This window comes from Erpetoichthys calabaricus, chromosome 1 (genome assembly GCF_900747795.2).
Source record: "Erpetoichthys calabaricus chromosome 1, fErpCal1.3, whole genome shotgun sequence".
NCBI lineage: Eukaryota > Metazoa > Chordata > Cladistia > Polypteriformes > Polypteridae > Erpetoichthys > Erpetoichthys calabaricus.
The window spans coordinates 178,597,469-178,623,736 of NC_041394.2; the positions used below are offsets into that span (position 1 = coordinate 178,597,469).

The 26,268-nt window shown below is 41.3% G+C and overlaps 1 protein-coding gene across 4 annotated transcripts in view; it reads right to left on the reverse strand.

Moving 5' to 3' along the window:
- The window catches only part of LOC114657406 (probable polypeptide N-acetylgalactosaminyltransferase 8), a 526,476-nt gene that overhangs the window by 61,217 nt on the left and 438,991 nt on the right, over positions 1–26,268 (reverse strand). Inside the window, exon 2 of one of the 4 annotated variants that reach the window (XR_007935632.1) lies at positions 16,168–16,357. The exons of the other annotated variants lie outside the window; for them this stretch is intronic. The gene's annotated coding sequence lies outside the window, so the exon portion shown is untranslated. The remainder of the gene's footprint in view (positions 1–16,167; positions 16,358–26,268) is intronic. 4 annotated transcript variants of the gene reach the window in all.

A 26,268-nucleotide genomic window follows, 5' to 3' on the forward strand; every position in this document is an offset into this window, starting at 1 on the left:
GCAATTTTCCTGTATATTCCAGGTAAATTGCATCATACAGAAATAGGGGAATAGCGATCATAGCGTACAAACTATTTCCTCATTTTCATAACATGATGGGTGCTCTGTAATCCTGATAAAGTGGGAGACCCGAGAAATGGACTTCCTATGTTGTAGATAGACTGCTGATTGAAGTTGTTTTTTGGTGAGCCCGACAACTTGTTGAAATTGACTTGGCCGAGTTGCAATGAAAGATGACATGACGCATTAGAAATTTCTTTCCAGTTCAAAGAAGATAACAAAGGAAGTTGGTTCTTATTTGGACTTGGAAAAATACCGTCACGAGAATGGTAAAATAAATATTAATTTTCTTCCGGCTGGTGACAACGTATAGACAACAGAAAGGTCTGTCGTATCAGACAACCAGACCAATTGAACTGTAGAAAGTATCTAATACATGCAGACACTGCTACCACCACAGATTGTGTTTTGTAACAATTTATGAATAAACTGTTTGTGTTCCTTGCTTCTTTTCATGTTTTGCAAGTTAGAACCTTGTAATTCCAATAATAATTAAAAATGAAAAAAACATGTTCTATTTTGGGACATTTCAAGCGCTTTTGGGGCCCCTCTGGTGGCCTAGGGGGCACTAAGCAGTCGCTTAGTTCGTTTATTCCTCAGGCCAGCTCTGATGTTGAAGGTTGAACTGAAGTCAATAAAAAACATTCTAGTATTATGGGGCTCATTTGTCCAGATGGAACAAGGCCAGATGAAAAGTAGATCATTTGGCATCTCAAAGAAATGGTTCGGGCAACAGGAAAACTGGAGAGGGTCATACAATGTGGGAAATTTATCCTTCAGTGGGCCATGTCTAGCCTTTCTAAGTTCTTCAAAATGACAGGTGTGAGTGCTATAAGGAAATAGTCATTGAGCCAAGAGACAGAGGACTTCTTTAGCAGGAGTATGTGGTGGTCATTTTGAAGCACTTGGGGATGACTGCCTGCCTGGGGGAAATGATGAAAATGTCTGTAAAGATATTGTCACGCACGCGCACTTAGGGAGCCGCAGAACAACTCGGGAAGTAGCGGAAACCCAAAAGCGATAAGGGGTTGGCGGGCAACTAACCATTCTCTCCTTATTCTTCCCAGAAAGAAGGAAACGCCAACACCCTGAGCAAGCTCCCGTTCCTCCACTTCCTCATCCTCGTTCGAGTTTTGGGGCAAAATGGGCCGATGGCTACGGCCAGAAGGCCCCCAAGCACGGAAAGTCGTGGAGCAGGTGGCCTGTGAAGGCCTCATAAACACCATGCCGGAATACCTCGCCCAGCAGGTCCGGCGGCACCCATATAAGGATATGAAGGGCCTCCTGGAGGTCTTGGAGAGTCAGCTTGCGGTTCACCGATCCGGGGGGCCGGAACAGCCGGCTTGCAGAGCCCAACAGGGACGCGCTAGCCACCCCGAGCCCACCCGCCGCGCGGCAGAAGCACCCGCAAAGCCCCAAGAGAGGCCAGCCCAGCCGCGCTGTTTCAAGTGCGGTGAGCTCGGCCACATCCTACCAGCCTGTCCGCTGAACGTAGAGGCGATGGATTGTACCGTGACACTAGCTGAAAGGTATGGTGCTTTGTCAAATCCCTTGGCTGTTCCAAATGTGGGAGTGGTGATGGTGAATGGGCACTCGGTGATGGCATTATTTGACTCCGGGAGTAACATATCCATTGTTGCTCACCGTTATGTTTTACCGCGACAGTGGACAAGTCAGCGCAAAAGAGTTACCTGTGTGCATGGAGAGACCAGGGCATATAGAACTGCCAATTGCTTTATTACATGGAAGGGAGACGTAATACAACTCTCGGTCGCTGTTTTTCCTGAGCCTCCCTTCCCAGTGATATTAGGGCATGATTGGTCAAACATGAAATGCGGTAAAACAAAAACCACTCCTTACCTTAACCTGGGTCCAGTCGTGAGTAAACAGGAGACACTCGCTGCGGCTCCCATGCTGTGCCATGCGGCAAACAATGATGACGTAAGTCGCCGGGGGGAAGATTCCCAGGCGCCGGACCCTGACCCGGAACCCCTTGGTGAGGGCCTGAGCCAGGGTGTCGACCCCTATACGGTGACGGACGATCCCTTAGGCCGGATGGAATGCCAATACAGGGCTACCCCGGCCTCCTTTAAGCGAGAACAGTGGAACGACGATTCCCTGAAGTTTGCTAGGAATGCTGTTGTTGCAGTAAATGGCCATATGTCAAGCGATCCCAGACCAGCAGAGCCCTACTTTGTTCTTGACAATGATCTGTTGTACCGAGTCGCGACTCATGAAGGCGAGATACGGAAGTTGTTGTTAGTCCCGCGGACCTACCGGCGGGAGGTCTGTGAACTAGCGCATGCCCATCTCCTAGGCGCCCATCTTGGGGCCGAGAAAACGTTGGAGAGGATAAAGCTCCGGTTCTATTGGCCCGGTATTAACGAGGAGGTCCGGCGTTTCTGCCAGTCCTGTCCAGATTGTCAGATTCGCCAGATCCCTAGGAGGGCTCGAGCTCCTCTCGTGCCAATCCCACTAGTCGATATTCCCTTCGAAAGACTCGGAGTCGACATTATGGGGTCCCTGGAACCTTCGAGCCGAGGCCACAAGTATATAATGGTCACGGTGGATTACGCGACTCGATACCCGGAGGCGGTTCCGCTGCGCTCCGCTAACACCAAAACCATCGCACGGGAACTTGTAAACCTTTTCTCCACAGTGGGAATACCCAAAGAAGTCCTCACAGACCAGGGTACTCCCTTTACATCAGATATGTTCAGGGAGGTGGCCAAGTTACTCCGCATAAAGCATCTGAAGACGTCTGTTTATCATCCCCAAACTGACGGTTTAGTCGAACGATTTAACCAGACGCTTAAACAGATGCTATGCAAAGTAGTCAGCGCAGACGGTAGGAATTGGGATCAACTACTGCCCCTCGTGCTTTTTGCATACCGGGAGGTACCCCAAGCTTCCACCTGCTTTTCCCCATTTGAATTGTTATATGGCCGCCAGCCCCGGGGACTTTTGGATATAGTTAAAGAAGGATGGGAGGAGGAAGCCCTCCCCTCTACCAATGTCGTAGAGTATATCGCGCAACTGTGGGATAGACTGACACACATCAGGCCACTTCTCAAAGACCACCTGACGCATGCTCAAGCAGCGCAGGCGCGGTGTTACAATAAAAACTCCACCCTCAGGGAATTTCAGCCTGGGGATCGAGTGATGGTGTTAGTGCCCTCCTCTCACTCCAAATTACTGGCCCATTGGCTAGGGCCCTACGAGGTTATTGAGAGAAAGGGGCTGGTCGACTCTTTGGTCCAACAGCCGAATCGCCGCCCACGCGAAAGGGTGTACCACGTGAACTTGCTAAAGCCGTGGAGAGTTCGGGATGAGGCCCCGATCTCCGGTACATCCCTCTCCCTTTTCTCAAACAAAATACATCTTAACCTCGGCCCGGACTTGTCACCTTCCCAACGGCAGGAGCTGGAACAAACCGTCCTAGCCGTCCCCGAGGTGGTGAGAGAGACACCTGGCCGCACCTCGCTGATTGAGCATGACATCAGCACGGACCCCGGGGTGGTAGTCAGGGAAAGAGCCTACCGCCTCCCGGAGGCAAAACGCGCGGAGGTTGAACTAGAGATCCAGCAGATGTTGGACTTGGACGTCATTGAGGAAAGTCACAGCATGTGGTCCAGTCCTATCGTCCTCGGTTCCAAGCCTGACGGCTCGAGGAGATTCTGTAATGACTTCTGACGTCTAAATCAGGTCTCCAAGTTTGATGCCTACCCTATGCCCAGGATAGACGACCTCATTGAACGGCTAGGGAAGGCCCATTATCTGACTACTCTTGACATGACCAAAGGGTACTGGCAAATTCCCTTAACGGAATCCGCAAAAGAGAAAACCGCCTTCAGTACCCCTAGTGGGCATTGGCACTATAAGGTCCTCCCATTTGGGCTGCACGGGGCACCAGCAACCTTCCAGCGTCTGGTAGACAGAATGCTACGGCCCCACCAGCCCTATTGTACCGCCTACCTGGATGACGTCGTCATCCATTACGGCACCTGGGAGGAACATATTGTGCAGGTGTATGCTGTCCTGGCCACCCTGGCGAAAGCTGGCCTCCGTATAAACTCTCGTAAATGTTTTTTCGGGTTGAAAGAGGCCAAATATTTGGGCTACCTGGTGGGGCGGGGGCAGGTGAAGCCACAATGCTCTAAGATTAAAGACATCCTGGAATGGCCCCGTCCGAGTACCAAGAAACAGGTGCAGGCTTTCTTGGGGTTGGCAGGGTACTACCGCCGGTTCGTACCTCGCTTCTCCGAAAGGGCAGCACCCTTGACAAACTTAACAAGGAAAGGAGCTCCATTGTGCGTGGTTTGGGATCCTACTGCAGAACAGGCATTCGGTGACCTAAAGGCGGCCCTAACCTCGGCACCAATATTAAAAACACCTGACTTCTCTCTCCCATTTATTCTCCAGACCGACGCTTCGGACACAGGCCTAGGGGCAGTGCTGAGCCAAAGCGTCGACAGTGTCGAACACCCCGTCTTTCACCTGAGCCGGAAACTGCTGGATCGGGAGACCAGGTATGCGGCAGTGGAGAGGGAAGCCTTGGCCATCAAGTGGGCGGTGACACACCTGAGGTACTACCTGCTGGGCCCGGAGTTCACCCTGGTGATGGACCATGCCGCCCTGCAGTGGATGGCGTTGCACAGGGAGTCGAATCCCCGGGTCACCAGGTGGTTTTTGGACCTTCAGCCGTACAAGTTTACCATCACTTATCGCCGAGGTAACCTTCAGGCCAATGCCGACGCCCTCTCCCGGGTTCACGACCTCTCGGTCCGGTGCGCCCGCCCCGGTGGGGCTGGGCTGAGGGGGGGCCATGTCACGCACGCGCGCTTGGGGAGCCGCAGAATGACTCAGGAAGTAGCGGAAACCCAAAAGCCATAAGGGGTTGGCAGGCAACTAACCATTCTCTCCTTATTCTTCCCAGAAAGAAGGAAACGCCGACACCCTAAGCAAGCTCCCGTTCCTCCACTTCCTCATCCTCCTACCCGCTGATGACGTCACGTTCCCAGGATGCACCACAACTCATTACCCACGCTCCCCCTTTTTATTCCGGCCCACCCTATAAATGTTCCCCCATCTCACCAGCTGGTGGTTCAGTAATTCTCTGTTAAGAATACTCTGGACTGTTGTGATATATTTTGCAAACTGTACAGTATACGGGGCCAGAAAAACCCCAAACCTTTTTGTGCTGTATTTCTCTTTATTTTACAATATCCTTTAGCTGATTTGTACATTTCGTGAGCACACAGCCAGGCATGTTGTCTGGTCCAGCAGATTTGTGTGAGTTTACATTCAACAAAGTGTTGGGAACAAACATTTTGAGTACTGAAAAACCATTTGTGCTTGTCTAGAGCAACTAGATCAGTGACTCAGTGTGACTGAGTGTTTTCATTTCAAATGGCAAACAATGACTGTTATTGACGAGCATAAGAATATTTTCTTTTTATTTCTGAACTCTTCAAACCGAGTAATGGTACGCAATAACTGATTTGGCATCATATCACCATAACAAGAATAATTTAGTGATAAGGTCATACCATTAAGACTAAGAATGTGTCATTTAAACAAATGAAAGACAAAAAATAACAAGGAAACCTGGCTGGTTTCCCAGCTCATTTTTTCTTTATATTTGCATTCATTTATAATAGCTTTAAACAAACTGAAAATTTTAAACAAAAATATAACCAATGAATTAAAATGGCTTCAAATTCTAAAAAGGTATAACCATTAGATGTTTGGAGATACAAAATTTTCCAGATTATTAAAAAAATGTTTAGAAGTAAATTTTTGGTACTCCCACATTTAATTAACAAATATGCAGTTAATGACTATAGTAGTTACTATAGTACCTCTGCAAAATATCACCTCACTTTATTTTACTAATTATACATCTCCAGTTTCTTGTTGAAAATGATGGCAACTATTTGAAGTCAGTAGAGAAAAACATGCATCAGACACTTTGGACCAAATGACATTTGCAAATCCCATGTAATTTCTGCAAACATGTTATTTCTTGTTTTTAATGCGTTCCTTCTATTGTTCACTTCTTAACCATAAATGTGTTCTTGTTCTGTGGCTGTCATCTCCTATACTGAAGTCGTCTCTCGCTCTCTCTTTCTAACAACATTGCATTTTAAGTCATTGTCTCACACAAGAGGAAACACAAAAACAATTGTTAAATGACATGATTTAGTGGCTGCTCAAATTAGCAGCTACATTAACAAACCAATTACACATGAGAATGCAGGAAATTATTCCTGTAGTCTGTAGTAGCTGTGATAGTGTTGTGATGTTTTTGTAGTTGTAGCAGATGACCACTAGAAGACACAAATTTAAAGATAGGGATGGTTAAAGGGAGGCAACAAAAATCTCCTAAATAATGTCATACCATAACTAGTAAATGGCCCCGTTGGATATATTTAGGAATAACGCTATCAACATGATGGTTTAGTCTTTGACAGCCTGTTTTTATTATTATTTGTGACGGCTCTTGTGTCTTTGCTCATAGTTTATCCAATACAGGTTAACAAGATTGGCTTACATTACAAATAGAGCACAAGAATGGAATGATGAAATGATTCAGTGTCAAGGTGGGCTACGGAGGTCTGAACCTGCAAACATGTGATTTAAAGGTTAAAGATTTGATCACACTGCCTTACTGCTAACAGAGTGCAATCAGAGCAATGTTTTGGAGTAAAACTCTGAGACAGTAGTTTAGAGGGAGTATTATCCTGCAACCTCAAAGTCCCTGAAACACTCTACCCTAGCACAATTACATTTTACCATTTTATATCATCACCTTTAGCTTAACCAGAGAATTAAACATTTTTTAAAATTAAAATATAGAAGTATTGTAGACCTCCATTATAAAGAAATTGTAAGCATTATTGACAGACATTGAGGAGAATTATCACAAGTGCATTGTATAATTATTATTATGAATATAACCATAACCATTTCTAAAATGACTTTTTCAGTGATTTTCAGTCATAACCATCATTTAAATAATCATAGCAAGTCAGAGGCAGTTGGCGGTGCACTCCTGTAAAGCAGGCTGTGTAACGTGACATGCAAGTGACTCACTGCAACTAGTCCAAAACCTATTCCTCTAAAATCAAACAGTTCTGATTTTGTGTTTTGTGCATGCGAGCTACAATGAATGCTCATCCCAAAGTACAATTCATATAATGCAGAAATGAAGAATAAAGAATGTGTGTGTTTTGGAATTAATAAACAGAAGGGAAGCTTATCTGCCTGATGTCTCATGTTTTATGTACCATGACAGAATGGATAAAGAAAAACAAAGATTGTGACTAAAATTGTTGTAAATGTTAACCCTTTGTACAGCTCGGGCTCCATCAGGCAGAACACTTTAGACAGTACCAAAACAAGTGAGCATATCTGTGCTGGAAGGTCAGCACTCAGTCGGTAAATGTCACATGGATAACGATTTACAGTCATGTAAATTGATACGATCCAGCAACAAAATCAGCAACTGTGGTTGGAAAATCTGTCATGCCCCACAACTAAAAGTCATATCATTTTACATCAGCTTAAGGGAAAGCAGATGCTCCTTTTCCTTGAAGGAGCTGAATAAGTCATTTCAGTGTCGTTTTCACAAATAAACCTGCTCTAAAAGTAAACTGCAGTGAAAATGACCGTCACAGTGAACAGAATAAAGAAACAAAATATTGGGCAGTGGTTATCACCGCCATCTTCCAAATCCAGAAATGTGGTTTTGAGTCCTCACCCCAATCAATGTCTGTGCGCAGTTTGTACATGGTCTCCAGGCAGCCCAAACACGTCAATGTTAGGTTCATTAGAATCTCTAATTTGGCCTGATAGTGTATTGCATGATTGGTCTTACTTCTCACTGAGGATTCTTTTGTTTGTCATATCACTTATTGCTGTAATATTTCCTGGAGCCTTATAAACATCTTTTAAAGTGATCCCTTTTATGAAATAGGGTTAAACACACAACTGCAGGGATCTACAATGAAAATGTAAATTGTAAGAAATTCTAGCATATCAGGGAGCTGCAGTGATGCAACTGCCATCAAAATACAAACCAAGGAATCTAAAGAAAAGGAGATCCTGTTTTGAAACTTTGAATATGCCCAGGCCAAAACTTCATAAAGTAATAATAGATTTGTCCTTTTCTTAGTTAAAATTTAGCAAATGCATAAGGTCATTATTTGTTCCAGTCTTTTTCTTGTTTTTATTATTTATGTATTTTGCCTAAATATTCCACAAATAAGGGACATATTTATCACAAAGTTTTGCTAACATGCTATGTGCTAGCACACACATAGACATGACAATCATATCACTTGCATACCACCACTTTATCTGCAAAGTTAACTCCAAAAGCTCCACAATGCAAAAAAAACGCCTATAAATACAATATGCATGTTTTTTATTTCCATTTAAACTTTATTCATTATGATTATGCTGGCCAGCCCAATCCACAATAAATCATGAACTAGTTGTCTAGTGATTAAATCTAAGTGTAGAAGCATCATCTGAATGAAATAAATTCAACAGGGAGTGTAACTGCAGTTAGAAGTACTCACAACGTTAGTCACTTTTACTAATAAAATGCTTTGAAGTTTTCATTCTAACAGGTGACATATATAACCGACATTTTCAACCTATTAAAAGAGATGTTAAAAAGAAAGAAATGGTAGGAAATAAAATAAAAGACAGGGGGAATACTAATCCCATTGGAGCCCACTGACTGTCACAGAGAGGGAAGTAGTTGAACGTTTGACCTCTTTATAACTGTTGTTGGAATTTGCTACTGATTTACATGATTTATTTATGCTCTCATCTTGCTACATTAATGAGAGCAGATCACCAGAATGTTTCATGGACTAGTACTCCTTTTTTTATTTCCTATTTTTTCAATTGAAATTTTCCTTCATTATGTTATAGTGTCAGTTTGTTGCCTCAATTATACACTATTTGGTATTGTATTCTCAAACTCAATGCAAAGTTTTGTGATGCCTCACGTATTTGAATGCAATGCATTTTATTATTCCACACATTAAAAATACAATCCAGGAAATGGTGCATCACAAGCTATAACATAGAACACGGCCAGAGTGTTACTGCCAGATAGACAGAAATCAGCCTACATTATATAGTGTGGGGAACAGCCCGGACACAGAAAGGTAGTCATTGTTTTATCACCCAACACACATTTATTTACAATTATTACAAATGAAACACACACACAACCCAGTGCCGCAGCACCAATCACCCCAAAGTCCAAGCCTCACAATGCCTCTTCTCTCTTTCTTTAGTCCGCCTCCTCTCCTCTCCTCTCCGACTCCAGCCATCGAATGGGGGGAGGCGGCCCCTTTTATACACACCCGGATGTGCTCCAGGTGCCTCCCAATTAGCCTCCGCCGGCACTCCCCAGTGTGGCGGAAGTACCGGCTGCGCACCAGGAAGCACTCCGGGTGTCACTGGTCTTCTTCCCCCCAGCACTTCCGGGTGTGGCGGAAGTGCTGAGAACCAGGGCTCCATAGGCATTGGGGTGCCCCCTGGAGGTGACCACAGGCCCCTATAGGGTTGAGCTTCAAAGCTCTGTTCCCATTGTCCACAAAGCCACCAGGGTGGTCGCCCCCACGTGGTCTGGGGGAGGCATAAGCCCTCATCCGGTCCTCCTGGGTACCACCCCCAGCCTCCTATGACAATAGATACTGGCACAGCAAAACATCCATTTATTAAAATTGGCAGAATTGTACAATGATAAGTCAGTCTTTTTCAAGCACATCATGCATTTAGGAATCTCAGTTCACCAGCTATGCTAGCCCTTGTATCTCTCTTTCTTTGTGCATCTTGTTCACTCTGTTCATTGCACATTCTAGCTCTAATATCCTTCTTTCTTTGTGGGTCTTGTTCCCTTTGTCAGGCACATATTCTAGCGCTTATGTCCCTCTTTCTTTATAAGATGCCTTTGTTCATTGGACATTGCAGCCCTTTTGTGGATACTGGATGACATTACACTCAGGTACAGAATCTGAATTCCGGACATATTACACAAGTAAGATTTGGTTGATGCCTTTATCCAAGGTGAGTTAGAAGATCAGGATATCTTACACTAGTTTACCGGCTCTTTATTTTTTCAGTTGCTGTTCTCCACAAACCTGTAGCTGGATTGAGCAGTTTGTGAAAATGGATAAATGGTAGAGTTCTTGGCCTTGACCTCAACCATTACCAACACACACAAATGCATACAGAGCAGAGCTTGCCAACAATTGTGATCATCTTTCGTAAAAAAGAGACTACAGAAGACTTCATCCATCCACACCTGCAAGTAAGCATTTTTATTAATTTTTTTAAAAAATGGGAACAGTCAAATGAGAAATGTTATAAACATGAAGTAGGCAGAAAACAAGTCCCCATCTCTTACACTCGAGTACACCAGGGGCCTCATACATAACACCGTGCGTACAATTCACACTAAAACATGGCATATGAACAAAAGCGGAAATGTGCATACTCACAAAAAAATCCAGATGCATAAATTTGTGCGTACGCCTACTTCCACGTTCTTCTGCTACATAAATCTCGGTCAGCGTTAAAAGTAAAGAACGTGCATGCGCCTGCCGCCCCACCCAGACTCCTCCCAGAATTACACCCCTTTGAATATGCAAATCAATATAAATAGCCCCTTATGTTTCGTGTTCTGTGAAAAGTCAATAGCAAAAGCACGGGGGAAAAAGAAGAATTTCAGTGAATACCAAGTAGAGGCAAGGAAAAACATACTATCTGTTGGTTTAAGCAGTGATATAAACAACAAAAGGAAGTTGATTGAGTAATAGAGTGGCGAAGGAACTTGAAAGTTCAAGTTCAGAAAGTCACAAAGTGCCCAAAATAAATAAGAAGCGGTCAGATATCAAAGTCACTGTGAAAAGGTGAATCGTAGCCCACCATCTGAGTGTCATATGGAAGCGTATTAGGGTACAGAGAAAAGAAAAACAAAATAAGGACACAGTTGCCCAAATATCAACTTTAATCTCGAAATTTAAACTTTAATCACATATTTTGTCATTAAAGTAGAACGTCATAAACTTCATCTTAAAATCGTTTAATTTACTAGTTTCTCAAATCCCATCGTAACTAAAGTAGCACGTTAAATGCTTCGTATTCTATGTGTTCTTCTATGTACTCTGTGTGTGAATCACTATGTGCTTCTTAAACGGGCTTCTCTTCCGCCAACAGGACACAAATACATTACATTCATGATATTACAGCTCTTTGAACAATTTACAATTTAAATATTAAGATGTATACTTGATATTTTCATAATGATAGGAATTAAAGCATGTATTAAATATGGGGACACGGTGGCACAGTATTAGTGATGTCCAGAGATTGTTCCTGCCTCCCACAAGATGCTTGCTGCACTGTGCGTGACCTTCAATGAAATACTTTATTGCAGCAGTACTGTCTCTCTCAAACGTGCTAACCCCCAGTCCCTGTCCTTCCTTTTCTTTCTCCAAGTAACAAATCACCACGCAATCCGTTCTGTAATAGATGTCAAGCCATCTTTAGGATTAGAACCCTGATTCTTCAAAACTTTTATGGAACACTGAAATATCTTCATAGTACATGTTTAATTATTCCATCCATCTATCCATCCTGGGTCGAACCAATCCCAGCAAGCATACAGCACGAGGCAGGAACAATCCCTGAACGGGGCACCAGCTCATCACTACTGCTGTCCAGCATGTCCTCACATGTTTAATTATTAACAATATACTGTACATTATTTAAATGATATTTAAAATTTATCTGTATAATGTAATAAACATACTTTACCGCATTTCATCTTAAAAATGATATCAAGAGCTCCAAGAATTTAACGCTTGGAAATCTGAATCGACTTAGAAGCCAGTCGTAATTATATGTAATATGTGCTTTATAAAGTGGTTCAGGTTGTACAATATTAAAACTGTAGTGCAAGTTTACAGTGAGGTGATTGTACTTATAAGTACAAACAGTTCTACCAGGAACACTTGATGGACTGATTGAGTGCGTCTAGAGCTCTTGGGATGAAACTGTTTCTGAAGTATGAGGTCTCTACAAGAAAGGCTCTGAAGCGTTTGCCGTACTGTATGGGAACAGTTCAAATAGACTACGCTCATGGCTGAGGCAGTGTGTGCTAAATGCTGTATCCCAATAATCCTCTTTCCGATCAGCTGCTGTAGAACTGTGATTCCACACTCAGATACAGTGGGTTAAATACTCAGTGGTGCACTGAGAGTAATAACACTAAAGCAGCTATAGTATTTGGAATAGTTTGGCCATTCTGTGCACCATTATATGGTTACAGGTTGATTACAATCAGATGCCTTAAACTAATAAATGATATGCTGTTAATTTCAGTGTATATGATAAAGCAGCATCAGGGATGTGAATCTAAAAAAGAAAGGGAAACCACACTGGAACAAAAGCACTGCTTTGATGCTGGGTGCTGCCAGTTTGCAAAACCAAGCAGAAAACTTGCGTATGCAAGGAATTGACCTGGCATGAAAATGTGCATGGCTTTATGCCAAATTTAGTTTTTATACATCACGATGTGAGTGTGGAAACTGGTGTAGACAACACTTTTGTGAGTACGCACTGTTTATACATGATGTCCTTGGAGATGTCCAAAAACAAAAATGCCTTAAAAATGAAAAGCAGTGTACTGACATCAAGCTACTCTACACATGCCAGTGAAAGGAAACTAAATGGTTCTTAAAGAGAGCAGCTCCCTTTTCAAGACATGGTATGGTGGATGGAGAGGAAATATTAATACAAGCAGAAGTCCTAATAAAATTAAATCATATTAAATCATTAAATCAAATAATTAAATCATATCATATTGACCTGATCCACTAACTTTGATGAAATGTTTTGCAGAAAGCAAGGTGTGTTAGTAAATGAATATGAGTATTACCTATAATAAAAATGAGTGCACTTAATGACTTTTTCTATTCATAATAAGATGACAGATTTTGTGGTGTTGGTCATGAATGTTCCAAACAATATACAACTATTCTATAAATATTATGGGGTTAAAAAGGCTAGCACAGAAAGTTTCCCCTGCCATGAGCTGACACCTGATACAGGGATCGTGCAAACTGCAAACACAGACTCTCCTGCTGATTTAAGTAACCTCAAAAAAGGAAGGATGAATTATTCATGTTAAAGTAACAAAATCTTTTTATCATGTGAGGAAGCTTGTGTCACAATACGTTACTGGAATATTTATCCGTTTAAGGATTAAGGAAGTGTCCTGTTTTAAATTCAATAATATGTATAAGATTACTTAAAAAAACTGGAAATGCAACATTTCAGCCCTTGCAACACACCTGTCAATCAAATGTTAGTTTTTATGTGATTTCCTTGATGTTTTTCCTCCCTTTGTTATTTTGTCAGGTACACACTTTCTCTGACATAGCCACCCCTTAAGCATTGCATTTTTATAGCAGGTTGTAACTTACCTAAACCATATATTTGATTTGATTATTTGGAGTTTGATAAAAGAAAAATATTTTCTTTCTATTTTGCCTGACACCTCACTGCCAAATAAAGTGTTTTTCTTTCCCTAGATTACTTTCATTAAGATTTTAGGCTTCATTGTTTTGGGAAATTTTTTTTTTATTGTACTCCATTATTGTTCTTCTGCACGTAATCATGTAGACAGGGAAGTCTGAAAGTGTGTGTGCGCTTTCAGCCTGAGCAATTATGTTATTTATACAAATCCATGTTTCTTTATTGTGGTTTAGGGATTGTCTTAAAGACTTACACTTCATAATATAACATTATCACACCTGTGTTCTTCAATTCAGGGATGCCAGAAGCCAGAACCTGTACTGTCAGTGTTGGGTACATGGTACAGGATGCCAGGACAATATTCAAAGCAGGACAATTTAAAAATTTCCACCAACCTAACATACATTGTACATCTTTAGTAAATGGAAAAAATGGAGTACCCAGACTCAAATTTGCAGCACATAAAAATTCCAAATGGATTGAAACCAGAACTCTAGAGTGTTGGGGCAGGAGGGTTTGTTTTTTTAAGAGCAAATATTAAAAATAACAAAGAAGGAAGAAAACTCTTTGGTGTGTGAGAGGAAACATGTTATGATTTCAGACATATAAATACTTCTTCCACATATAACTTTGTAATAAAACACTCATTGTTGTGGGTTGGTGCACTGTACTGTACTTAATGTCTATTAAATGTACCTATTATTTATCTATGTATAGTATACTATTCTATACTATTAATAAAGTATCTATCTATCTACTATAGTATAGTTCTCACTTGTCTTGCACTTATCCTGTATTATGTTATAGATGTACTATTTGTGTGTAGGTTGCACTGTGGTCCTGGGGTACATTATTTCTAGTCATTGTATGCTGTGTATGTGTGGTATGTTAATAAGGCCTCTTGATTCAACTTGACTTTTGAAATCCATAGAATTTATTTCTACACTTCAAATATTTTGGTACATTGAATATTTCTCAAATCTTTCTAACTCCATTTAGGAGGCACTACTATCTTTTGGGCTAGTTACCATGAATACCTGCTCAGGAATCTCAATGCGTGACTTTAATTACGTGAGTACATAAAGGTCAGTCCAAGTACTTTGCATATCATCCTAGATTAGATAGATAACTAAACAAATATTTTTGTTTGGCGTTTTCTTTAAAGGAAGTACTAGTTAAAAAAACTTTGGAATAGTTATATTGAAAATGATTTTTGGAATTATAATTTTTGTTTTGACAAATATGGGATGGTAATTTTCTAAATTTGGCTCATTTTTTGGTTACATTTTACCTTCTGGTTTCTCTTCATATAAAATAACTTCCTTTCTCCACTATGGGCAGAACATAACATGTACTGAGGCTTTTACATACTTGAACAGTATGTAGGATACATGTAGTTAACTGAAAAACAACTTTTGTGTCAGAATAGGAACGGTTATAGTCATGGTTTTGCAGCAAGGTAACAACCTGGAACTGGCTGGAACTTTGCATAATGTATGTGTTATTAACAGATAACATTCCAAATTTTCTGTCCGTGATCAATTTAATATTTAATCTCACTCCATTTTTTTATGAATGGGCAACATGGTGATGCAGTAGTCAGTGATGCTGTCTTACATCTCTAGATTTCTAGGTTCTAATCTTGATCCGGTTACTGTCTTTGTGGCATATGTTCAGTCTACGCATGTTTAAATGAGTTTTCCTGCCACATCCCAAAGGTGGCAGGTTTAGTTACCAGCTTAAAAACTAAACTACTAAAAACTACTAAAAAAATAAACAAAACAAAACCTTAAAAATGCTCCATAAGTTTGTGTGTATAAGCATGCCATTTGGATTCCTATCTTAAGTCCCAAATCTGCTTTGGGTTAAGGGTAGGGTTAGACTGCAGCCCCTGTAAACGATAAATGTTTGCCTGGCTTCCACATGAATAATTCTGCATTCATTATTACTTCAGAAAAAAATATAACTAAAAAATTGTTCCAAATCCATTATTTAATAAGTGCTTCAAAAAAATAACAAAATCTCTTAAGTTGTTATACTTAAAGATTTCATGACAAGCAAAGATTCTAACAGCAGAAATAAGAACAGCAGTGTGAATTAGAAAAAAGTAGCCTATTTATGAGCTGCATACAAATTTCTGCCTCAATTGTAAATTAAAACGCATTGTTTTGGCATATTTGTTGAAATCATCATTTAAACTTATTTCATAAAAAGCATTTAGTCCAAGTATCTGGTGCAGCTTAACAGTCAAAAATTAAGAGTGGTGTATAAAACATGAAATTTTTTGAAATGTGCTAAATTTGTAATGGTTACAATAGCAAAAACAGTATTAAATAATTTATAGCAAAATTAAAAGTAGTTTACAGTACAATTTTAGAACCTGTGCATCATCAGGTTGGTAGTGCTAATCAAGTTAAACATGTTAGAAGTATATCTATATTATATACTGTAAAGGCTGTGAATAACTCATTAAAAAGCAATGATAAATATCCATTGTAATATTACAAAAACAGTAAATGTAATACAAAAGTAAAAACTTACCAGAGTGTTCTTGTCTAATGTTCAGCTCATTCATCAGTTCTTTATTTTGCTTTAATAGTAATTGAATTTCTCCAAGAAATGCTTTCATTTCATTTTGCTCAAAACTCACACTATACATATAAAGTGCAGCTGCCCCAATAAACAGCACCATCAGACAAACTGTTTTATTATAACTGACCTTCATTATTCACTGTGAAAAAAAATTAAAAACATCAAAAACAAGGTGTATATAAATAAATCAGGACAAACTGGATCTTCCTTAAGAGCGATTGGAATCACACAACATTGAAATTCAAATATCTTCCTCCTTTATGTTGAATGCTATGGTTGAGCAACATGAATGACAAGACTGATTAAATTCTAAATAACAATGCTTCATTAAGCCACAGTTTTATGTGTTCCACCCAAGGTATTTATTATCTTAAATACCTGTGTGTTTTAAAATTTCCTAACCTCAGAAGAGTTGTGTATACTCCCAGACTGGCACTGCCAGGAAAAGAAACAGTAACTGAAGAGAATTCCAGGTGTTACTGTTTGTTACATGATAAAAGAAATGTGCACAAAGCAGTTTCCACCCATCACTCATTCACACTTACATTGCAAAGTGGTAGAATAGATAAGTAAACATATTGGATATCAAAGTACAATACACGACAAAGCAAAGTTAAACAGTGTTAAAGATTTCATTATAAAACATATGAGCACAGCGTTTTATAAGAAGTGATACTATGGAAAATAAAATTAGTATATTCATGTATTAGCATAAATAAATATCGAAAAATATATAAGCATTAACCTTAGTGCAATATTAATACAAGTCAGGCCTGCTACACAAATGGTTAAATAAAGGCACATGCCATATTTCTTTTTAAATTAAAACATAGCTTTAGCTACCAATATAACCTAGCGAGAGGACCCAGGAAGGGAGGATGATGAGATAAAGACAGCTCAAGGATGGAAGAAGGGAAAACACCTGTTGGCTCTCAGCCGACCTAAAATAAACGAAACAGAAAAATAAAGATAATTGGCAGAAAACAAGAAATATTGGTGGTTCTAATAAAAGTTAATTAGACCAGGTACAGAAAAGGAGTCAGGGGAAAGCAGCGAATGAGCTGCTTTGAGCGAGGTCAGAATGATAAGAAATGATTATATAAACTGTGATTTTTGAACTGTTCGGGGCTCAGCTTCATTTGGCCTAAATTAAGTTGAGTCTGCGTTATTGTTTAATTGCAATTAAGCTAATTACTCTGTTTGTCTATCCACTGACTCCGAGAGCCTTCATTTCAGGTGAAGATCTTTGGCTGTGTCTTTAGCCCTGACAATTTGCTTCATCAATACCTCTTGGAGTCACAGAGGTGTTGCTTTCTGTTCATTGAAAGCCCAAAATGTCTACACTTTATTAGGCTACTACCTATTCTAAGATCTACAATGTTTCACAATCTTTTTAAAGCTTATTTGTTGTCTTATGTTGGAAAGCTTTACTCAATAATTGCTCATCTTAGTAAGATTGAACGAATAAGAGGTGAGCTGATTTAAAATATGTCAGAGATGTTGTATAACAAAATGAAACAAAAGAGAAATAAGATGGAGTAGCATTCTGAATCTGAAACTTCTTTGGTAATTGGTTTTGCAAAACCAAGCAACCATGACAATGAGAACATAGTTAAACTCAATGGAGCCATAAAGTGGAATGTAAAGCTAAACTCTCCAGGTTAATGGAAAAAGAAAACTTTGCACCAGTTTTTAGCCCAAAGATGGGATTTATGTTCACTCAAAGAAACCAATAGCAACATGTCCTCTGCTTGCCTTATAAACCTTAAAAATCACTAGCTCTGCTCTCCACTTTTTATTTGGCTTTAACTTCAACTCTGTAACAGGACACTTACTGCCTAGGGTATGTCCATAAAAAAGGCTGAGTGAACCATTCTATTCCATCCATCCATTTTCCAACCCGCTGAATCCGAACACAGGGTCACGGGGGTCTGCTGGAGCCAATCCCAGCCAACACAGGGCACAAGGCAGGAACCAATCCCGGGCAGGGTGCCAACCCACCGCAGGACACACACAAACACACCCACACACCAAGCACACACTAGGGCCAATTTAGAATCACCAATCCACCTAACCTGCATGTCTTTGGACTGTGGGAGGAAACCGGAGCGCCCGGAGGAAACCCACGCAGACATGGGGAGAACATGCAAACTCCACGCAGGGAGGACCCGGGAAGCGAACCCAGGTCCCCAGATCTCCCAACTGCGAGGGAGCAGTGCTACCCACTGCGCCACCGTGCCGCCCACAACCATTCTATTTCAAAGCTTAATCTAGAACTAAAATGTAAGTGCAGAAATCCAGGTATAATGGAGTTGACTGTGGGGGCACATTTAGTCCATCCTTGCTAAATCATAGCAAAGAGTACAGTCAAGACAGACCATATGTTAAGCAACATGTTCATCTCACTGAAGAACGGACTCAACAGATCACTGACTGCCTAGCACATCATTTTAGGCCAACAATAGATGACCACTTTGTGTGAGATCTCTTAACTCTCTAAATTGTAGTACAGCAAGATGCCAAGAGGGAGGAAAACACCTGGGCAAAGAAAGATAAGCCATACTAATATCATTCTATTTTTGCCAGAGAACCATTCCACGCAGAGATGCATTAAGACTCTGCAGTGTCCCTGCGGATTATCCAGTGACCTGATGCACACTCACATTTAATATGTTATACTAGATACCAAAAACAATTTAATAAGCCAGTTGCTTTGTTGTGGTAGGGTGCTAAGGTGATTCTATTCAATTGTTAACACGATTTATTAAGCAGACATTAAGAAAATACTTTAAATCCTATGCATGCTTGCTCTTACCAGCTTGGTCACTGTAGTTAAATACCTCCCCATTTCTTTTACATCTATAACCAACTTGATTCTGTCTGCTCAGCTCTCTTCTTAGTTAACTCACTGCCTGACTTTATACAACTTTCATTCCTTAGTGGCCTGTCCCAGTCACATTTACTTGGCTCAGAAATTTAAAACCACTTTTTCAATACACAAGTTTTATTCCTGTAGGGGAAAGGAGTACATAAAATGATACCTTTGACATATTCATATAGAAATAAGTAGATTACAGCAAGGCCTTCTATCCCTCCCCAGCCACAGGACAGCTGGCCAGTCAATTCTAGCTTTGCATGCAAAGGTTTATCTAATCAATGAACTGGCTTAAACATAAAATAACAGTTGTCACAAGAACAACAAACAGAAATCATAAAGGTTTGGGGCAGCCACCCGTATAATGTGCCTTGGCTGCAGAAAGGTAGTTAAAGATTGTGAGTTGTTCATAAGACTGAGTCCAAAACAGAACTGCCGGTATTGAATCAAGATGGCCGCTTCAAAGGCCAGTGTAGGAAGTGACGTCATCGGGGCTGGAAGCAGAAGTGACATCATCAGAGGCAGGACTGGAAGTGACATCATTGAAGGCCTTGGAAGCAAAAGTGACGTTATCAAAGGCGCCTGAACCCTGTGGGATTTCCCGAGAATGGTCTGCAAGGGATCGAGAAAGACATTGAATTGCCATTATTCAGGCCCTTTAGTTGACTCCTACTCGCATGTGTGTGACAGCCCCTCCACCCCCAGCCCAGACCCATCAGAGGTTGTGGATACGAGAGACAGCATCCGTGTTGGCATGGAGAGAGACCTTACGAGCGAAAACTTATAAGGTTGAAGGTCAAGAAACCACCTAGTGACCCGCGGATTTCGACTCCTTGTGGAGGGCCAACCACTTTAGGGTTATATGATCCGTGACAAGAGTGAATTCACGACCCAAGAGGTAGTACTTTAACTGTGTAATCGCCCATTTAATCACCAGGGCTTCTCTCTCCACCGCCGCATACCTATTCTCACAGTCCAGCAGTTTCTGGCTCAGAAACTTAATGGAGTGTTCCACACCATTGACGCATTGGCTCAACACGGCACCCAGGCCTGTTTCCGAAGCATCCGTCTGGAGGATGAAAGGAAGCAAAAAATTAGGAGCTTTCAATACAAGTGCAGTTGTCAAGGCCCATTTTAAGTCACTGAATGCAGCCTCTGTCATATGAGTCCATACCACAATATTAGGGGCCCTCTTCAAATCACTCAAGGGATCCGCTCTCTCTGAAAACCAAGGTACAAACTGGCGGTAGTACCCTGCTAAACCAAGAAAGGCTTGGACTTGCCACTTGGATCGTGGACAGGGCCATTTCAAAATGGTGTCTATTTTTGACCACTGTGGCTTTACAGTACCCCGGCCCACCAGGTAGACTAAATATTTGGCTTCTCTTAATCGAGAAAAACATTGTTTTGGATTTATTTAAAGACCGGCATTACCAAGCGTCCATAATACTGCTCGGACCTGCTGTAGGTGTTCCTTTAATGTGTTGGAATAAATGACAACGTCATCTAAATAGGCAGCACTATGCGTGTTATGAGGGCGGAGCTCTTTATCCACCAGATGCTGGAAAGTCGCGAGAGTCCCATGTAACCCGAATGGAAGGACACGATACTGCCAGTGTCCACCAGGGGTGTTAAATGTGGTCTTGACCTTTGTGGAGTCTGTTAAAGGAAACTGCTAGTACCCCCTTGTCATGTCAAGTGTGGTCAAATAATTTGCCTGTCCAAGCCTCTCAAGGAGGTTGTCCACTTGAGGCATTGGATAAGTATCAAACTGGGAGACTTGATTAAGTTGATGGAAGTCATTGCAATACCTCCAACTCCCATTAGACTTATTAACCAAGAATATCGGACTGGACCAGGGACTATGACTCTCCTCTATTACACCTAAGTCCAGCATGCGCTTGATTTCAAGCTCCTCTTCTGTTTTCTTCGCTTCGGGAAGATGATGGGGATGCTCTTTGACTATAAGGGGAGTGTGCTAATTCACAGACCTGCTGCCAGTAGGTACGTGGAATTGACAACAACTTCCGTACCTTCCCTTCATGGTCAGCAACCCTATATAATAGGTAATTTTCTATTACAAAGTGACGACCCTGTGGCATGGGCTGATGTGTGTGTTGGCCATTGACGAATACTACTGCATTCTTGAAACCGGCGTCTCTCTAAATTGGAAATGTATTTCAGAGAGAGGGTTCAGTCTGACCTCAATGGGCGGGGATTCATCCTGACTTGTCGAGACACGGATTGATGAGGTAATGGCCTGCGACGGTCCTAGAACCTCCCCATCCCCCTCTTGGTTTACCATATCTTTCTCTGCCAGCTGAGTACACGGCATGGAGACAACCTGAGACGTCATCTCCATCTATCACTAGGCCTAAGTTGGGCATGGGAGTATACAGTACTACACTACTTTTATTATTAGACCAGTCCCACCCTAGAATCACAGTGAAAGCTGGATTTGGGACAACCACAATGGGAAACTTTTTCAGTGATCCTCCATGGCTGATGAAACATAGGGTGGTTTTATAATGTTGGACTTCTCCGTGAATAAAAGTTATTCAGGTCTTTGTCTTAATCCATTGTCGTGGAGTACATATCGGCAGTCAACAATAGAAATGTCGCTGCCTTAATCGAAGAGGGCTTCCACGTTAAACCCGTTTACTACTACTACTCCCGTATGGGATACCAACAGGGGGTTTGAAAGTGCACACAACCCTTCCCTCTCTCTCCACTTATCATCCCATCTATCCCAGAGTGAGTTGTGCGTCCGTGGATCTGGGGACTCCAGCACAGACTCCAGTTCATATAGAGGTGGCAGATTGGATGGGATGTAGTCCTCACAGTGTCCGCTAAAGGACCATTCTGCTCTCCCAGTTTGTAAAGCTGTCTTTATGTTTTGACAAGTCAAATGAGCTCGTCCATATTATGGAAGCCTCCCCACACTGGCTGGGTGAAATGATCGGGAAAGTTGGACATTAGCAAAAAACAGGACACTCTTTGCAATATTTGGAAGGTGGAGCAATCAAATGGCCTTAGCCATGCTAGCACCATTTCCCAGAGAGGAGAAGCTTGCCCCTGGGTAAGCCGATCTGGGTCTAATTTCCATGCCTGTAAAGTCTTCATCTGCTGGTCTGGGGATGCCCCACATTTATCTGGGACCTTGGCCCCAGTGGGGAGGACACCTCTCTCCTCCAAAAGGGCATAATAAGTCCTTGTCACTTTCCCCATAGAGACCAGCCCATGTCTGTGTGTCTCCTCCACACTCTTCCTTTCTAATTTTACTGGCCCGGATAAATATATACGGAGCGGAGCCTGCACCAGGTCTTTCCGAACTCCGGGATGAACTCAGGTCCCATTTTCTTCTGGGCTTTGTAAATCCTGCCGACTGTGCCACTGTCACAAGAACGACAAACAGACATCATAAATGTTTGAGGCAGCCACCCATATAATGTGTCTTGGCTGCAGAAAGGTAGTTAAAGATTGTGAGTTGTTGACAAGAATGAGTCCAAAACAGAACTGCCGGTACTGAATCAAGATGGCCGCTTTAAAGGCCAGTGTAGGAAGTGACGTCATCGGGGCTGGAAGCAGAAGTGACATCATCAGAGATGGGACCGGAAGTGACATCATCAAAGCCTGGGGCCGGGAGTGACGTCATCGAAGGCTCCGGAAGCAGAAGTGACGTCATCAAAGGTGCTGGAACCCTGCGGAATTTCCCGAGAATGGTCTGCAAGGGATCAAGAAGTTAGTGCACCCCGCTGCCCCCTGGTCAGAAAACCAGATATTGAGATGTACTGGTCTACAGATCCTATGTATGCAACACCTATTTTTGCAGCTATCATGAAACGTAACCGATTCTCTTTGCTGCTGAAATTCTTTCATTTGAATGACAACAGAAATGAGCCAGATAAGAAACATCCAAACCGCGACCGCTTGTTCAAGCTACGTCCTTTGATTGACCATTTATTTGAAACATTTCAGTTGCCCTACATGCCAGGACCGTCAGTTGCAGTTGATGAAAGTTTATTGTTGTGGAAGGGCCGCTTACAGTTTCGACAGTATCTACCATTGAAAAGGGCACGGTTTGGTATCAAGATGTTTTGCTTAGCTGAGAATTCAGGTTACATTTATAGATTTCGTGTATACACTGGCAAAGAGGATCCTATGAGTAGTATTTCAGCAGTGTTGCCAGATAAATGTAAGGACTTTGGACTTTCAGAGAAAATTGTTGTGTACCTTGCCCTACCACTATTGGACAATGGGTACACCATTTGGATGGATAACTGGTACTCCAGTTGTATGTGTTTGCCCATTTCTAGAACTTGCACAACATTTAGTGGTCAATACTGCTTGAATAAATGTAAAAAAGTAAAAAAACGAAAATTGTTCAGATTTCGCCTGGCGTGGGGAATATTTAGGGAGTTGGCGGTTAAAGGGTTAATTAGTCATCCAGTTTGGTTGCTCAAATTGAGACAAGTTTACTCCTTCCATTAAACTAACCCAATTCCATTTTAAATCTATTGTGGGATTTTGTTATTATTGCTTCACCTAATCTATGTAAGTCCTGTGTCTGTCTTGTCACCAGACTACTGTCCTGAGCTGTTCATCAAAGCACATGCTTTACTGTTACATGCTATACTGTTTGCTTAAATATTTGTAAAATAACATTCCACAGGTGCCCAACCACCTCTGTCCACGTGAGTAAACATAGGCTAAATGTTCACAAACTAACCGTCATGGCCACTCTTCATACATTTCGGGTTGACTAAGCTGCCTTTCCTGTTTTTCCAACCAAGATATTACTCTGACTACCACCAGCCTTTACCTGTATAGACAGGTATCACCATGGGGCACCAAGTGTCTTCCTGTCCTCTTCTAAAGTTGTTTTCTCATCGTATGCATATTTGCTGTGCTAAACACCTCTGTTCACAACTGGTCCAATGGTCCTGTGTTTGCACCACAGTGGATAGTTCCATTATTGTACAACATGTGGACTTGCACTCTCTCAAGTCCCAAAAGGTCTCTTTTTCTTGCTCTCTGTTTTTGCTTCTTCCAAATCTTTTTCTTTGTCTTTGTTTCCTTGTCACTTTCTTTCTGTTTGTTCCGGTGTGTGGGCAAGTCGGTGACAAACTGGTTTCTGTTTATCTCATCTTCTTGGTTGTCAGCCTGTTGCCACTCAGACTTTGCTACCAGACACACTTTGGAACAGTTTGGTCAATGTTTCCAATGCCACTCTGCCACAGTGTTCTAGTTGTAACCCAGTCTCCTGCATGTACCATGTATTAATCCTAAATCTGTAAATACATTTAAACATAGGTAAAGGGTGTTCAAAAAGATCAAGGAATAGAAAAAAGTGAAAATAATTACTTCATTTTCTCTTTTCTATCCTTCTATTTTTTCTTTCAATGTCTGTGTGTCTTTTTTTGTTAACTTTACTTTCTTTAAAAGAAACAAAATAAGACCTAGACACATTCCTTCTTGTTTAAAGTACAACTCCAAAATCATAAAAATTGGGATGGTATGGAAAATACAAGCAATAATAAAAAAAGCAGTGATTCTTAATTTTATTTCATTGCAGACAATATAAACCCAAGATATTTCAAGTTTTGTCTGGTCAGCTTTATTTCATTTGTTAATATACATCTGTTCCTGCATTTTGAGTCTGCAACACATTCCAAAAATGTTGTGACGGGGACCAAATTAGGGTCAATAATGTGGTAAAATAATTAAATAATGACACAGTTTCAAACAGGTGATGACAACTGGGGATTGTAGTCATGGTTTGGTCCAAAAGCAGCATCCACGAAAGGCTGTCTTTGAGGACCAAAGATGGGCAGAGGATCTCCAGCTTGTCAACAGATGCATAAGAAAATGATTGAAGTGTTTAAAACAATGCTCACCAAAGAAAGATTGAAAAGGATTTGCATATTTTTCCATGTACAGTGTATAATATCATTAAATGGTTCAAGGAATCTGGAGGAATTTCAATGCATAAAGGGCAAGGATGCAAGCTTAAGCTGAACACCCGTGATCTCTGATCCCTCAGACAGCACTGCATGAAGAACCGTCACTCATTAATAGCTGATATAACCACATGGGCAAGGGATTACTCTAGAAAACATTTGTCAAGAACTACAATATGGAATTATATTCACCAATGCCACTTAAAACTTTACTCTGCAAAAAAGAAGCCTTATGTAAACCATGTCGAGAAGTGACATTGACTTCTCTGGGCTCGAAGGCATTTGGGATGGACTGTCACACAGTGGGAACATGTATTGTGGTCAGACAAATCAGTTTTCCAGATCTTTTTTTTTAAGAAGTGGGCACTGTGTGCTCTGGACCAAAGACAAAAAGGACCAGCTAGACTGTTGTCAGCAACAAGTTCAAAAGCCAGGGTCTGTCATGGTATGGAGCTGTGTCAGTGCCCTTGGCAAAGGTAACTTATATTTCTGTGATGGCAGAGCAACATATGCTGCCTACATGACAACATCTTTTCCAGGGATGTCCATGCATTTTTCAACAAGACGATGCAAAACCACATTCTACATTCATTACAAAGGCATGGCTGAGGAAGATGAGGGTACAAGTAATGAACTGGTCTTCCTGCAGCCCTGAGCTGTCCCCAGTAGAGAAGGTTTGGAGAATTTTGAAACAAGAAATGCAACAACAACTTTGTATTGTTGCACACCTTAAGATGTGTTTACATGAAGAATGGAACAATAACACCTGAAACACTTCATCACTCAGATTCCTCAGTGCCAAAACGTCTTTTAAGTGTTGTGAGGAATGGCGACATTACAAAGTAGTGAATATACCTGATACTGTTTTAATACTAGATAGATTTCATCTTACAGACAGAGATACAGTACGGTATGGAAAAAAGACAGGAGGGGAACCGTACATCTAAATGAAAAAGGAATGGTGTTAAAGGGAGCATATTACAGTTACAAATACAGTTTGTAATTCAGACATTGAAAAATCTGAAAGTCAGAATTTCTCCATGTTATTTGTCCAGGGAAATAAATTACAACATCATTATTAATGCTTTTATTCCTTCCTCTGCAAATGAGAACTTAGTAACAGAAATTATTCACTTAATGATGAATTATTAATTAATAATTATTCACACTTTAATGATGAATCACTCTGACCTTGCAGTTGTAATACTTGATGAC